This window comes from Lacerta agilis, chromosome 6, assembly GCF_009819535.1.
Source record: "Lacerta agilis isolate rLacAgi1 chromosome 6, rLacAgi1.pri, whole genome shotgun sequence".
Classification (NCBI taxonomy): Eukaryota; Metazoa; Chordata; class Lepidosauria; order Squamata; family Lacertidae; genus Lacerta; species Lacerta agilis.
This window is the reverse complement of record NC_046317.1, coordinates 65,709,176-65,722,234: the sequence shown is the minus strand read 5'-3', so window position 1 is coordinate 65,722,234 and position 13,059 is coordinate 65,709,176. Positions and strand designations below refer to the sequence as shown.

General features: G+C 42.3%; 1 protein-coding gene across 6 annotated transcripts in view; it reads right to left on the bottom strand.

Annotated features, from left to right (window-relative positions):
- The window catches only part of CHD6 (chromodomain helicase DNA binding protein 6), a 97,160-nt gene that overhangs the window by 66,045 nt on the left and 18,056 nt on the right, over positions 1-13,059 (bottom strand). The window contains exon 1 of one of the 6 annotated variants that reach the window (XM_033153230.1): positions 6,415-6,433. The exons of the other annotated variants lie outside the window; for them this stretch is intronic. The gene's annotated coding sequence lies outside the window, so the exon portion shown is untranslated. Of the gene's footprint in view, positions 1-6,414; positions 6,434-13,059 lie in introns of those variants that run through there. 6 annotated transcript variants of the gene reach the window in all.

Here is a 13,059-nt window from a genome sequence, read left to right as displayed (position 1 = left end):
AAATAAAATAATAATCACAGAATAAAAACAGTATAAAAATTCCAGTGGTAGAAACAGCACACAGCATCACTAAAAATATATAACAGATCTAAAAACCAGTGGATTGCAAATGTATTCACCTGGCACTGAAAAGACCACAAGGAAGGTGCCAGGCAATCGTCTCTGGGGGTGGCATTCTATAACCAAGTGCCAATACAAAGAAGGCCCTTTACCTGGTAGCTAACCACATAACTTCTCTTGGTGGGGGCACCTGCAGCAGAGCCTCTCAATATTCGGTTTAGTACAGGAGGAAGAGATCTATCAGGTAATATTGTCAAGCTTTTTAGGCTTTAAACGACAAGATCTGCACACTGACTTAGGCTAGGAAGTGAACTGGAAGCCACTGCAGATGATTAGCATGATACGTTCTAAAAAGCCAATATGGAGAAGGGTCAAGGGGGCAGGTGGCCAGATACAATTCTTCAAGCAGCTGGTCACATCCTCAGGCCACAATAATTGAAACTGATCCAGTACAAATGAAACGGACAGTGCACTGGACACCACCACTGTCCAAATCTGAAATTATTTGTCTGTAAAGTGCCTTGTAAATTTGTTACAGCAGGTCTCCAAAGATGTCAGAGCAATGTCCTCTTGCCTGGATGACAAAACCTTATTCATCTGCCAGATGGATGTGATGGTGGCAGAGAAGCAAGCTTTCTTCACCACCACATGGTAGTCCCAATGGTGCAACCTCATCTGTACTGAGATGCATGCCACCTGAGCTCTAGCTGCTGACCCTCTTGTTTCATCACATGCTGGTCACTAGAGTACCATGCTGACCTACATACTCCATAGAGATAGCAAATGGTACTCTGGAGCGATCGTGTCAACGGCTCTGTGCATCTCACCATTCCACAAGTGAGACCTGAGCTTTAGCCAAGTCAGCTAGAAAATCCCTCCCAGCATTCAGGAAGCCATCAGATTCCACAAGTCTCAGAGGGCAGACCATATCAATAGGTACCTCCACTCTTGCAGAATAGAGTAGCTGCATCCAAACCACACTTTAGTCATTTTTAAAGCAATATTTGTACATTTATGCAATGTAAAGTTAATTCATCACCTTAACTAAAAACACGCAAACATGTAAGATTTCTCAGGTGCCTACCCATCAGTACTGTGCACAGCTGCCTTCTGCTGTAAACTAGCAGAAATAAGCACAGTGCTGGAGAAAAAGGAATATATTTGCAAAAATCATGGCACACCACTTGAGCAATGCTTCATTTGTTATGCAGCTTTACTTGCCACAATATCTTCTTACTGTCCAGGAGCTTAAGTCCCAGTTGTATATCTCCTTTCTTATTGTTCTTCATCTATCATCAGTACTATTTTTTCTGCATGTTTCTTCCTAACTCGTCCTGCTTTACATTCTATTCATTTGTGTCTCCATGTTGTTGCTTCGATGGGGATAAAGACTACATTCCTACAAAGCAGGTTTCTCTTTGTGCCCCAAACCTTCTTTTGACCTCCAATAACCAATTGTGTACTTTCACATTGGCACTTTGGCAGGCCATCTCATGAGGGACATGAATTTTCCCATCAGCACTAAGCACGTGCCTATCCTCTATCCCTAAAGAGCCGCCAGATTCTGCACTATTCCTGCCTGCAAAACCTCCCAGCATCCCAATTTAAGAACCATCTGATCACCTGTACACTCTGACAAGCAGATATGCCAACATCCCCGCTTCTGCATTACATACCCAGAGATTAAAATCTCTGTTTAATCTCAAACGAGACTGCCTAATTTTCTAATGGAGCTGCGGTTTTCTCATGAAGATAAGGATGTTTTTGCTGCTGCGCCACGTAAGTGTTTCGACTGCTTAATTTGAACTTCATTGTCAATTATTAGACAGGTTTTGTGCTTCATTCCATGATGGTTTTTATCTTAACTCAGAATACTATGGATGTTCCTTATCAAGATGCAAAATCATCCCATAAGCAGAAGCAAGAGCATCAAGCTGCATTCAACACAGCCAGAAATAAACATTTCCTAACAGGTGAGACTATCAGACTGGGCAACTGAATCATCACTGAGGCTGTTCTAAGTAGCCGACTCTCTGCTAGTACCGTTGCTGGGATTGAAGCACCTGCCTATTACCCTGCTCTCTTTGATTTATTTTCATTTTCCCAAGTGTGACACATTCCTCCAACGAGGCTGAAACAAAATCAAGTTCCAATTATGCATCCTTTCCGTCTGGATTCTCCTGGGAATTTTCAGAGACACATAATACATACAGGAGAAAAGCTGTTACCGAATCCAAAAAATCCACTTCAATCTACTTTAGAACAGATACTCCTCCATGGTAGCCTCAAGCTACACAGCTGACAGAGTAAGAAATGCAAGGACCACAAATGCTCCACTGTATAGCCATGGCCAAGTTTTGCTGGACCGTCGGCAGCAGATTTCAATCAGAAGTTGTCAAAAATCTCTTACCCATCGTGTACTTTTCAGCCATGAAATGTGACTCATTCAGACCCATGAGGCCAGATTTGCAAAAACAAACAAGCAAAAAGATGCACAAACAACTTCTGCATTGCAGTTGAAATCACAATCGTGCTAGCAGCACTACAGTACTAATCTTCGTACTAGCAGCTTGTCTGTATGCCATTATGTATTCACATCACAGCAACAATCTGTTAATTTGTCCACCGCAGATTTTTAAAAGTACAGCTAGACCTTTAAGGTGCATTATAACCTCAGGGACTCTGGGGCTCAGCAGAAGCCTGAAGGCCTGAAACGCTACTATGAGCTGTGTGTGCTAAAGTCTCAGAGCCTTCTTCAGATACAGAAAGAAGGAGGTACATTGTAGTATCAGCCACCTGGTAGCATAAAACCCTGGCCTTCTGGCCTTCTGCCTTTCTCTCATCAACAAAGCTGTACTGCCTTGCTTACTGGTACTTCATGACCAAGATACCCACTCAAACCCTCCAGGTCCAGATTATACTATGGCCACCCCACCTCTGAATGGGTTCCAACTGGATCCACTATACGATCATGCAAATTTGTTAATAAAATCTGGAACTTAGTGGTGATCCCTCCCAGTATGTGTCTGCAATAGTCCTCAGCGTACAAACTGGGTAACCTGGTAGATGAAGCTCAAGATTGCAGGGAAGGTTATCCTGAGTAGAAAGAAAAGGCAATCTCACAGAACTAGGATGCAGGAGAGGACACTAGCAGATAGCACATTCAGGTGAAGGATCCATAACTAGTCAACGCACTCTGCTGAGTAACATGGTAGAGAGTGGCATGTCTGCAACAGGAAGCAGGGAGGGCATATAGTTCTTCTAAAAGGCAAACAGTTATTTCTAGCTTGAGGCAAGCTACTCCTGTGAAGAAAACTGTTCTTCCCAGCTACTAAAAAACCCCATGTTGTTACTGCAGAGTGGGAGTGAGTGGATAGAGAATGCTGGTTTAAAAACTTTCCACAATATACTTGCTACGTGCTGAATCTAGGCACAGCCCTCAGCTCCCAACAGCAGATTAAAAAAACTATTTCCCTGCCTGTTTTCTCAATATCACGTGGTTTGGGCAGTCACCTGAAGGTGAGACATGTGGGACTTGTTCTAATGGCAAGGCTCATAAGGTGGAATTCAACATCGCACACTTCCAATCATTCCATCAGTACAGGCATTGGAGCTTTCCAGATGGAATGGTCTCCTCTCCTCTCACTGCATGCTATTCTGGGGGGTTCTCCTGACTCCCACCCACCCTTGGGGGGCGAAAGAGGAAGAGAGAAGGAAAGCCCTGTTGTACAAGCAGAAATCATTGCACAGGGCTTCTGCTGAAAAGAGTGATTAGGTGAATCCCACCCATGGTTTAGTGGTTAAAGAGTGCTGGACTAGGCTCTGAGAGACGCACGTTCAAATCCCCATTCAACCATGAATCTCACTCAATGACCTTGGGCCAGTCATTTACTGCAAAGATAAAATGGCGATGGGGGAACCATGTGTGCTGCCTTGAACTTCCTTGGGTAAAGATGGGATATAAATGTGGCGGTGGTGATGTCGTCTGGCTGGCCCAAAATTATTTATTCTTCCTCATCACTTAGGGGTAGGGCTATTACAGATGTAAGGAGACCATTTACAGACAAGGGTTCCATGCAAATATTCACCAGGAGAAGGTGCATGTGAGAAAAAATAATTGGGTGGAACTAAATGTGGCATTAATACAATTGTTCCATGAGTGTAAGAATTTCAGCTTGTCAGTTACAATCTTCCACCTCCTCGCCCCCCACACTGTTCTGGGGGCTCTCCAGAGTAGATTTGTGAGAGGCCATACAATAGCTGACACACACATTCTTGACAGCAATAGTGCAAATACCAGGGGAAGAGGATCGCAGTTAATGGGCACAAGTAGATTCATGCCAGTTCTCTGTCCCTTAGCATTTCATGATGCAAAAGTGCAGATGGAAAGAGAGACAGGAAATGACATGGTCTCTACAGGGTGAAGCAACACCTGAAAGACAACAGCTCCCAAGGCAGGCAACATACAAAAGCAACAAAGGACAACAGAGTGCAGAGAGCAAGCAGATTCCATGCAGAGGAACAGAAAGCATACTTCCAAAGCATGATTGGCTGGGTTTTTTATTTATTTATTTTACTTAAATGTTTTTAGCAAAGCCCTTAAAAAAACAGCTTACATAAAATAATCACACAATATCACCTTTCATTAAAAGCACCTGTTTGACACAGTACTTTAAAACAATATGTAGGCCAGCAATGTGCCATTATAAATCAGCTAGAACAATTTCAAACAATTTCAGCAGCTCATAAAATCTTTATGAAAAAGCAGCTTGCAATAAGTGGGTATTTAAGATCCCTTTAAAATCCTGTAGTGATGGGTCATACAAACAGATGTGTTGGGAAGGAATTTCACGGAGGAGAGGCTGCCTCTGAAAGAGCTGTGCCTTTTATGCCCGCCAATCTAAATTTTACAAAGTGGGACGTTAAAGCTTTGTAACTGCATGGGTGGGTTCATATTGGTGAAGATAATCAGTCAGATTAACTGGCCACAAACATTTTACGGCTTCAAAGATCAATACTAGCACTTTAAACTGGGTCCCAAAATCTACCAACTCCCAGTGGAACTGGTAAAATATAACAAAATAAAATAAAAAACTCCTTCCAGTAGCACCCTAGAGACCAACTAAGTTTGTTCTTGGTATGAGCTTTCGTGTGCATGCACATGAAAGCTCATACCAAGAACAAACTTAGTTGGTCTCTAAGGTGCTACTGGAAGGAATTTTTTTATTTTTTATTTTGTTTTGATTATGGCAGACCAACACGGTACCTACCTGTAACTGGTAAAATATAGGCATTAAATGTTCCAACCACCTTCCACACCACCCCCAAAATCCAAGCAGACTCATTTTGCACCCAGTGAATATATAGCATCTATGCCAGTGCATCATGCTGAACAGGAAATATACAACTTGGGCATCTGACCGATGTATCAAAAATACACGGCCAATTATTGTCAAATAATTGTGAATTATATTTAATCTTTGTTTATAGTGTTTTTGAAACATACATATGGAACAACAACAGAAAATAACCGTACGGCTTGGTGCAAGCCCAGCTAAACAGAACCCATAAAGAAAAGAGCATCACTAGGATCAACACTAGAAATATCATGGTAACAGGTTCTTCCATAATTTGTTTTTTTTTTTTTTTTTTGACCAGAGAGCACCACAGTTCCACCCTGTCAAGTCACAAACATTATTTAATACATTAATTTATTAGAACAATAGCAAATTACACCAACTGCAAAACAAAACAAAACCAATTTCTCTAAGAAATCGACGTTTTCTATTGGAAATAATTTTCGAGAAATTTTACCTCTTCAATTTACACGTATTGGCACAGACCTCAAGAAAAGTTTAGTGAAGAAATACTGCAAATAAATAAAAAAAGTGCATCTGGTAGCAAAGGTAATTCTAAAAAATCCCCCAAGGCAGTCAGATTGCCACCAGATGTCAAGCTGGAATCTGGAACTCTGTATCAGAGGATTCCTACAGCAGAGGGATCCTCTGCAAAATGAGCACCCTGTTGAACTTCATAAGGCTGAAGGCAGAGATGCAAGGGGCCAAGCAAAGGAGGGAGGAAGAGGAGTAAGTATTTCTGGGGTTCTCGTGACTGGCTTAAAATCATATCAGTACACACCTTATAAGCCCAGACACATAAGAAGAGTCAGCAAATTGTTCAGTTTGGTTTTTCATTTTTTTATGCTTAATTTATTGTTTAAGACTACTTTTGTTGCGTTGAGGTTATGTATTTTTTTCATGTTGTAAGCCATCTTGAGCATGTTTTGAACTATGGAAAGGTGGCATACAAATAAAAGTTTGTTTGTTTGTTTGTTTGTTTGTTTGCATAAAATACCTATTTTGTTCACCATCCTCTTTCATATAGCAGCCAACTAGAAATCTTTTGGAAGCTGATAAACACTAATTGAGACCAAGACTGGGTTTTCCCCCCCAATACCTGATATTCAGAGGGATGTTGTGTCTGAACCTGGAAGTAGGTAGCACACAACCATCAGTATCCATTCATAATCTTAGCTTCCATGAATTTGTATTCAGAAATCTGTCAGAAAGCCTTCACTCAGAAAGTATTTTGTTAATGCCACTCAAACCCCTTGTAGTATCCAAATGTACATATATTATTTCTGTTATACAGAGCAGGAAGGAGCGCAGAGAGAAGAAACGCCATGGTGCATCTGCAGCAGCACAACCGGATGCCTTCATCCTCCCAGCCGCAACAAACTATGTCTATCCCATACAGCAGGCGCTGAAATCTTCCAACAGTTTGACTTCACCCGCAAAAGCACAACTCCTCCATTGTCTCCCAAGACAGACGGATGCCAACAATAACAGAGCAACAAAGTGAATCCCCATAGGATCCCTAGCACATACAACAAGGTGAGGGAAATATGAACTCATCATCCCAATGGCATGACCTGGACAACAGATCAGGCTACCAAGGGAAGAGGCTCAGAACAACCACTATTGTCTCCATCTCTCCAGGAAGTTCAAGACATGGTGCACATGGGCAGCTAATTGCCATCACCCCAGTCTAACAGCTATCTGAAACTAAGAACGGCAATGATCTCTTGTCAATACTTACCTAAATTATTGGTGAGAAAACAGATGTGCATCAGCTACACACATCAAAGGTACATGTCTATGTTAAAGAAAGAAAAGTCCCCTTTCTACACAAGGAATAGATATTCTTTATCTAAATATAATGCTTTGTTTATCTTAACTTCCCTGTGAGCCAGCCATTTCTTTGGACAATTTTCTGAGTGATGAAGTAAGTTTCTGTATTTTTATCACATTTGTGAAATCAATCAACTGGTTTGAAAATATGTAATTCTTTAGTTTTCACACTGTTGTTTTTGTTTATTTGTGCACTATTTGGCTTTTTGTTTGTTCTGTCATTTTTACAACTGCCATTTTGCAATGCATTTGGCTCAATGTAAAAAAAGGTAAAAAGGTAAAGGACCCCTGGATGGTTAAGTCCAGTGAAAGGCAACGATGGGATTGCGGCGCTCATCTCGCTTTTAGGCCAAGGGAGCCGATGTTTGTCCACAGCTTTACGGGTCATGTGGCCAGCATGACTAAACCGTTTCTAGCACAACAGAACACCGTGACGAGTGCCAGAGCGCACAGAAACATCATTTATTTCCTGCCGCAGTGGTACCTATTTATCTACTTGCACTGGTGTGCTTTCAAACTGCTAGGTTGGCAGGAGCTGGGACAGAGCAACAGGAGCTCACCCCGTTGCAGGGATTTGAACCACCGACCTTCAGATTAGCAAGCCCAAAAGGCTCTGTCGTTTAGACCACAGCGCCACCCGCATCCTTTGCCTCAATGTGCCCTGGGTGGCACTGTATGGAAACCCCCTGAGTTTCCATACAATCTAATCTGTGCCTGCTGTCTTTCCCATCAACACACCTGTACTGAGACACATTCAGCATTAAAAAAATGGGTCAGCTACTGAACACATAGTTTTGTCTTGTTTTTAGTTCACCCAACAGCCAGGGAAAACCTGAAGATGAACTAAAAGGTAAGTTAGTTGTTAAACCCACAAATATATTTTTAATGCTGTTGTTTTTTAACATATTTCTTATTAAAGATTTCTGGGTTTACATTAGTGTTACATTAGGAAAAGGGGGGGAAGTGGTGGAGGGGGGCTTCGTGAGTGGGGGTGGGGTCAGGTGGCAATGTTTCTATTCTACTTACCGTAATGTATGTGGGGGGGGGGGTTGCATCAGCATCACTTGTGTGGGTTCTCTTTACTATTCCCTTGCGTTCCTTTGGTGGTAAGAGAGGTTGGGGTTGGCCTAGGGTGTGGTTGTTTGTGATTGGCTGTGGTGAATTTTGTTTTCATGTGTGAGTGGTGTGTGTGTGTTGTTTATGAATAGATATTTTTAAGATTTAGATTTTGAAACACAATGTAATCCATTGTAAAATCATGCAACTGCTCCCATATGTTATCTCTCTGTCACACACACATACATGCACACACACTCTCACATACACACACCTGCAAACAATATTACAGAAGAGCATGCATACTACTTTATACAGAGTATAAAGTACTGGTTCATTTGGCCTAGCACCATCTTCTTTCCCAGCAGCAGATTCTTAGGATCTCAGCTCCCAGCCCTGAGACCTGAAATCTTTTAAAAAGAACTAACACCAGGTAATGCCATGAATTGAACCTGCATGCAAAATATGTGCTTTACCACTGAGCTATGGTCTTTTCCCAGTGTTACACATGTGTTAACATTTATCACATCTCCAAAACTTAGCAGACTCGAAAACTCCTAAATGATACCTTGTTTAGAGAAGCAAAGGTTAATGTGTAAAATAGGTACAATGACTGGAATAAAACTGAACAGCTGCACAACCCGGGCCTTGGACACCTCATTCAAAATCCTGCCCATTTCCAATTAAATCTTCAGGTCACTGAAGGAATACTCACAAGTTTTAAAGCCTATTTTTTACAGGCTGCAAAGTTAGTTGTGTCCATAAAATCGTTGAATTTGCTTTATGGCAAGGATTTTAATGCCAATTCATGGGCTCACAGATGTTTTGCGATCCAATCAGTAGCTAAAAGCATCCCTCCTCAATTGCCACAAAGCATACTAATTTCCCTCAAGAACCAAGGTGTCCTATCAAACACATCACCATTTAACTGAATATTGAAGCCATGCCACTGACTCCATACACCTGACTCCTTCCCAGCACCTTTTAGTGAAAGCTGTACTTCCAAATGTATAAATCACCCAAACAAATTGTTTATATTGAGTCAAAATCAAGCCTGAACTAAGCTAGCTTCCCAATGAAAAAATATCACACAGAGAGATGACAATTTTACAGACACAGCAGAGTCCCCATCAGTAACAGTCATCAAGCTGGGACTGGTCAGGGGTTTTAGCTGTCTTAGAACATGGCAGCATCAATCCTGACAGATATGAGTCAATGGAACCACACTGTACTAGCCCTCCAGAATCTTGCACTGCCATTATGGTTTATCCTAATACAGATATTGACCCAATGCAGATTTTGGACAGTTTGGGGATACATACCATGTTATTGCAGAAAAGCTGTGACTGCTAATACTATCAGAACTGTCATCTAGCCCAACCCCCTGCAAACACACACACACACACACACACACACACACACACACACAAAGATGACAATGAAAGTAATCTTGCAAGCAATTCAGCACACTTATGCACTGACTCTAATGCTTCCAGTGTCACAATTCAATGGATACCAAGGATTATATAAGATGCTCTGCCAATAAGCCGCTCCACTTTTACATTCTAACATCCTGATAGCAGAATTAACAGATATACGACAACTATCTTATTTTAAATTCCACTTTTGAAGCAGCAATTTCAGAGTAAGTTTTGCAGTACAAGCTAAGGCCAATGGCTGCGGCTCCATGTTCACTACATCAATATCCAAAACAATACTAATTACGTGAAACTAAAACTCTGCCACTAGACTATTCTCTGGGATGAGGCAAATAGTACCAGTTATATGTTCTATCTGATCTGTGTTGGCTACCTTCTAGTTTCTGAGCTAGATTCAACGTGCTGATCCAAATCTTTACAACCCCAAACGGCCTGAGACCTGGGTACCTTAAAACCCATCTAAACCCTTAGGTTTCTTCCACTCCATATTGGATACTTCTGCTCCACATTCCCTTGCTAAGTATAATGCAGTGACCGAGCACATGAACGAGTGTTTTCTGTTGTGGCTCCTACCTACACTTTGGAATACTGATGAACAACCACCAGCTCCCTGTTAACTTATGTTTTGTCACGGGAAGGGTGGCATTTTGGCTTAAAATTTTGGCCATGGCTGGTTTTTGTGTATGTTTTCTCCCAGTGCCTTTTTCATTGATTTATTTTATCTTCTGTTATACTGTGGCCATTTTGGTGATGACAGTTTATTGGGGGGGGGGGAGTTTTTGTCTTATGATGTTGCTGTTATGATGGTTCATGTTTTCTCTCACACTTATTTCAGTTTTGTAATTTGACATTTTGTTGGTGCTTTACAGTGACTTTCTTAGCAGCCACAGACGAGGGAAAGGAGGGCATTGTTTTTAAAATTAAAATGTGTTTGCTTGCAAGAAAAATGGGGTAAATATACTTAAAATAAGTAAGTAAAACGCACATTTACACATGACATTTATGACTTGCAATGTATTTCCAAAACAACCCACAATACTGGAAAGCTTGCCAAACCTCGGTCTATATGCAAAACAGCAAGCTGGACAGGTTAGGGCTTTTAACAGGAACCTGCAGGTGTAGCTGCCATATCAGAGATTTTGGCTGGCAGCAAGGCTGTTAATTGATGTACATGACTTGAAGCATCGCCACCTGTCTTGCTGCCCTTCTCCAATTCCATGAAGTAAGCAGAGATGCATACAGCATCTCAGGTCTGTGAGGAAAGCTCCCAGCTTTTGTTCACAGCTAGGGCAGCTCAGCCGGACATGTCTTGGCCAGCAAAAACGGCTGCCACTTGAAAGCAAGGTATCTGTGGTGCAATCCAGTGGGAACTCAAACAACAACATTCCTGTGGTCTGAAGGGGAGTGGGGGGGGGAGGGCTTCTCTGTGAAAGATGCAGCCAGCCATGCCAGGCAATTCCACAGAGGAATGTCTCCTCCCCTTCCCCGGAATTTGCTAAGATGCTTGAAAGGAGAGAGGGACAGGTGCGTTTTGCAGCAGAGAGAGATAATTCAGCGCCTTCAGATATGGAGGAAGCAAACCTCCTCTCCACAGCATTCTGCAGCAAGTTCTGTTTACGTCTACACTGCAGCTGCCGGGCTCTTCTACGGAGTGGGGTGTGTGTGTGCATTTGCTGTGGGAAACCAAGCTGAAACTCCAGCGTGGCAGAGTAAGAAAGCAGATCTGTTTTGTTCTCACTTCGCTGCCTCAGGAATCAGAGCCATAAAGCTAGCAGGATGTGTCCCGGGCCTCCTAGGAAGCGAACAGGCCCCACTTTCTCTGCACTCCCTTCCCCAATGCCCCACCTTCCTTCCATTGTTGGGGCGCACAGAAGGATGCAGGGATTTGTGCCAAGTAGAAAACAAAACAGCAGCTCAGTAGCAAGGGCAGCAAGGCAATCAAAGCACAGGGCTCACAGCCGACATGCATGCAAAAATGTGCTGGCCCAAGGGAAAGTGGGCAGGGGAAGTGTGTCTGTGTGTACACTGCCCTTTAAAACAAATCACGCTGAAATTCAGCAACAAGGTAACCCAAATTCTGCACCAAAAGAAGCTAACTGTACACGTGATGCACGTCTATTTTGATTTAACTACTGAAGTATGTAAAAGAAAGCAGGTTTCCATGGGGATGCTGTGGCCCTCCAATGTTTGTTGGGCTTCAACCCCCATCATCCCTGACCACTGACCATGCTGACTGAGGCTAATAAGAGCTGGAATCCAACAACATCAGAAGAGCCACAGGTTCCTGATCTCTGCTTATTGGAAGATCGGAATTAAGAAAGAGGAGGCTTTTTAAATGGGGATATTTAAACAGGGCTATTGTTCTGTGTACATTTTTTTACTGCATTGTACGTTGCTTTGGGGTGCTTAATAGGAAGCAATTCATTAATATGATAAATAATGAATAAGAATATATCAATGGGCAAGATTCACCTAATCAGCCAGGTCAGCAGAAGCCCTGCACAATGAGCTCTGCTTGTACAATGAGGCTTCCCCCCTCCTCCTAGCACCCCCAAAATTGGCTTGGGGAGCAGGGTCAGGACAACCACCAGAACCATGGATGGAAGAAAACACTGTTGAATTCCACCCTGTATATTTATCATAACCTTCTCTAAGTTCAAGGGATAGTGCTTGCTTCAAAGACTCCATCAATAAAGAAATCTGCAAATGTGATGAGCATCCCCTCAATTCCTTCATCCAAGTCATTTATAAACACGCAGAACAACAACAGGCCCGGGACAGAACTCTGTAGCACATCACCTATCACTTTTTTCCACGATAATCAAGAATCATTAGTGAATGCTCTTTGGGATTGGTCAGTCAACCAGCTACAAATCTACCTAACAGTTACCTTGTCCAGTCCACATTTTACCAGCTTCTCCCCAAGAACATCATGGGGGCCTTTGTCTACAGCCTTACTGAAATCAAGATACACTAACTCTATCAGAAGAGAGAAGGCAGGCTGACTCATTTTCTGCATGTATGTATGCATGCACCTTCACTGCAGATGGTGACAGCAGTCACAAAATTAAAAGACGCCTGCTTCTTGGGAGGAAAGCAATGACAAACCTAGGCAGCATCTTAAAAAGCAGAGAAATCACCTTGCTGACAAAGGTCCATATAGTTAAAGCTATGGTTTTCCCAGTAGTAATGTATGGAAGTGTATAAAGAAGACTGATCACTGAAGAATTGATGCTTTTGAATTATGGTGCTGGAGGAGACTCTTGTGAGTTCCATGGACTGCAAAAAGATCAAACTTATCCATCCTTAAAGAA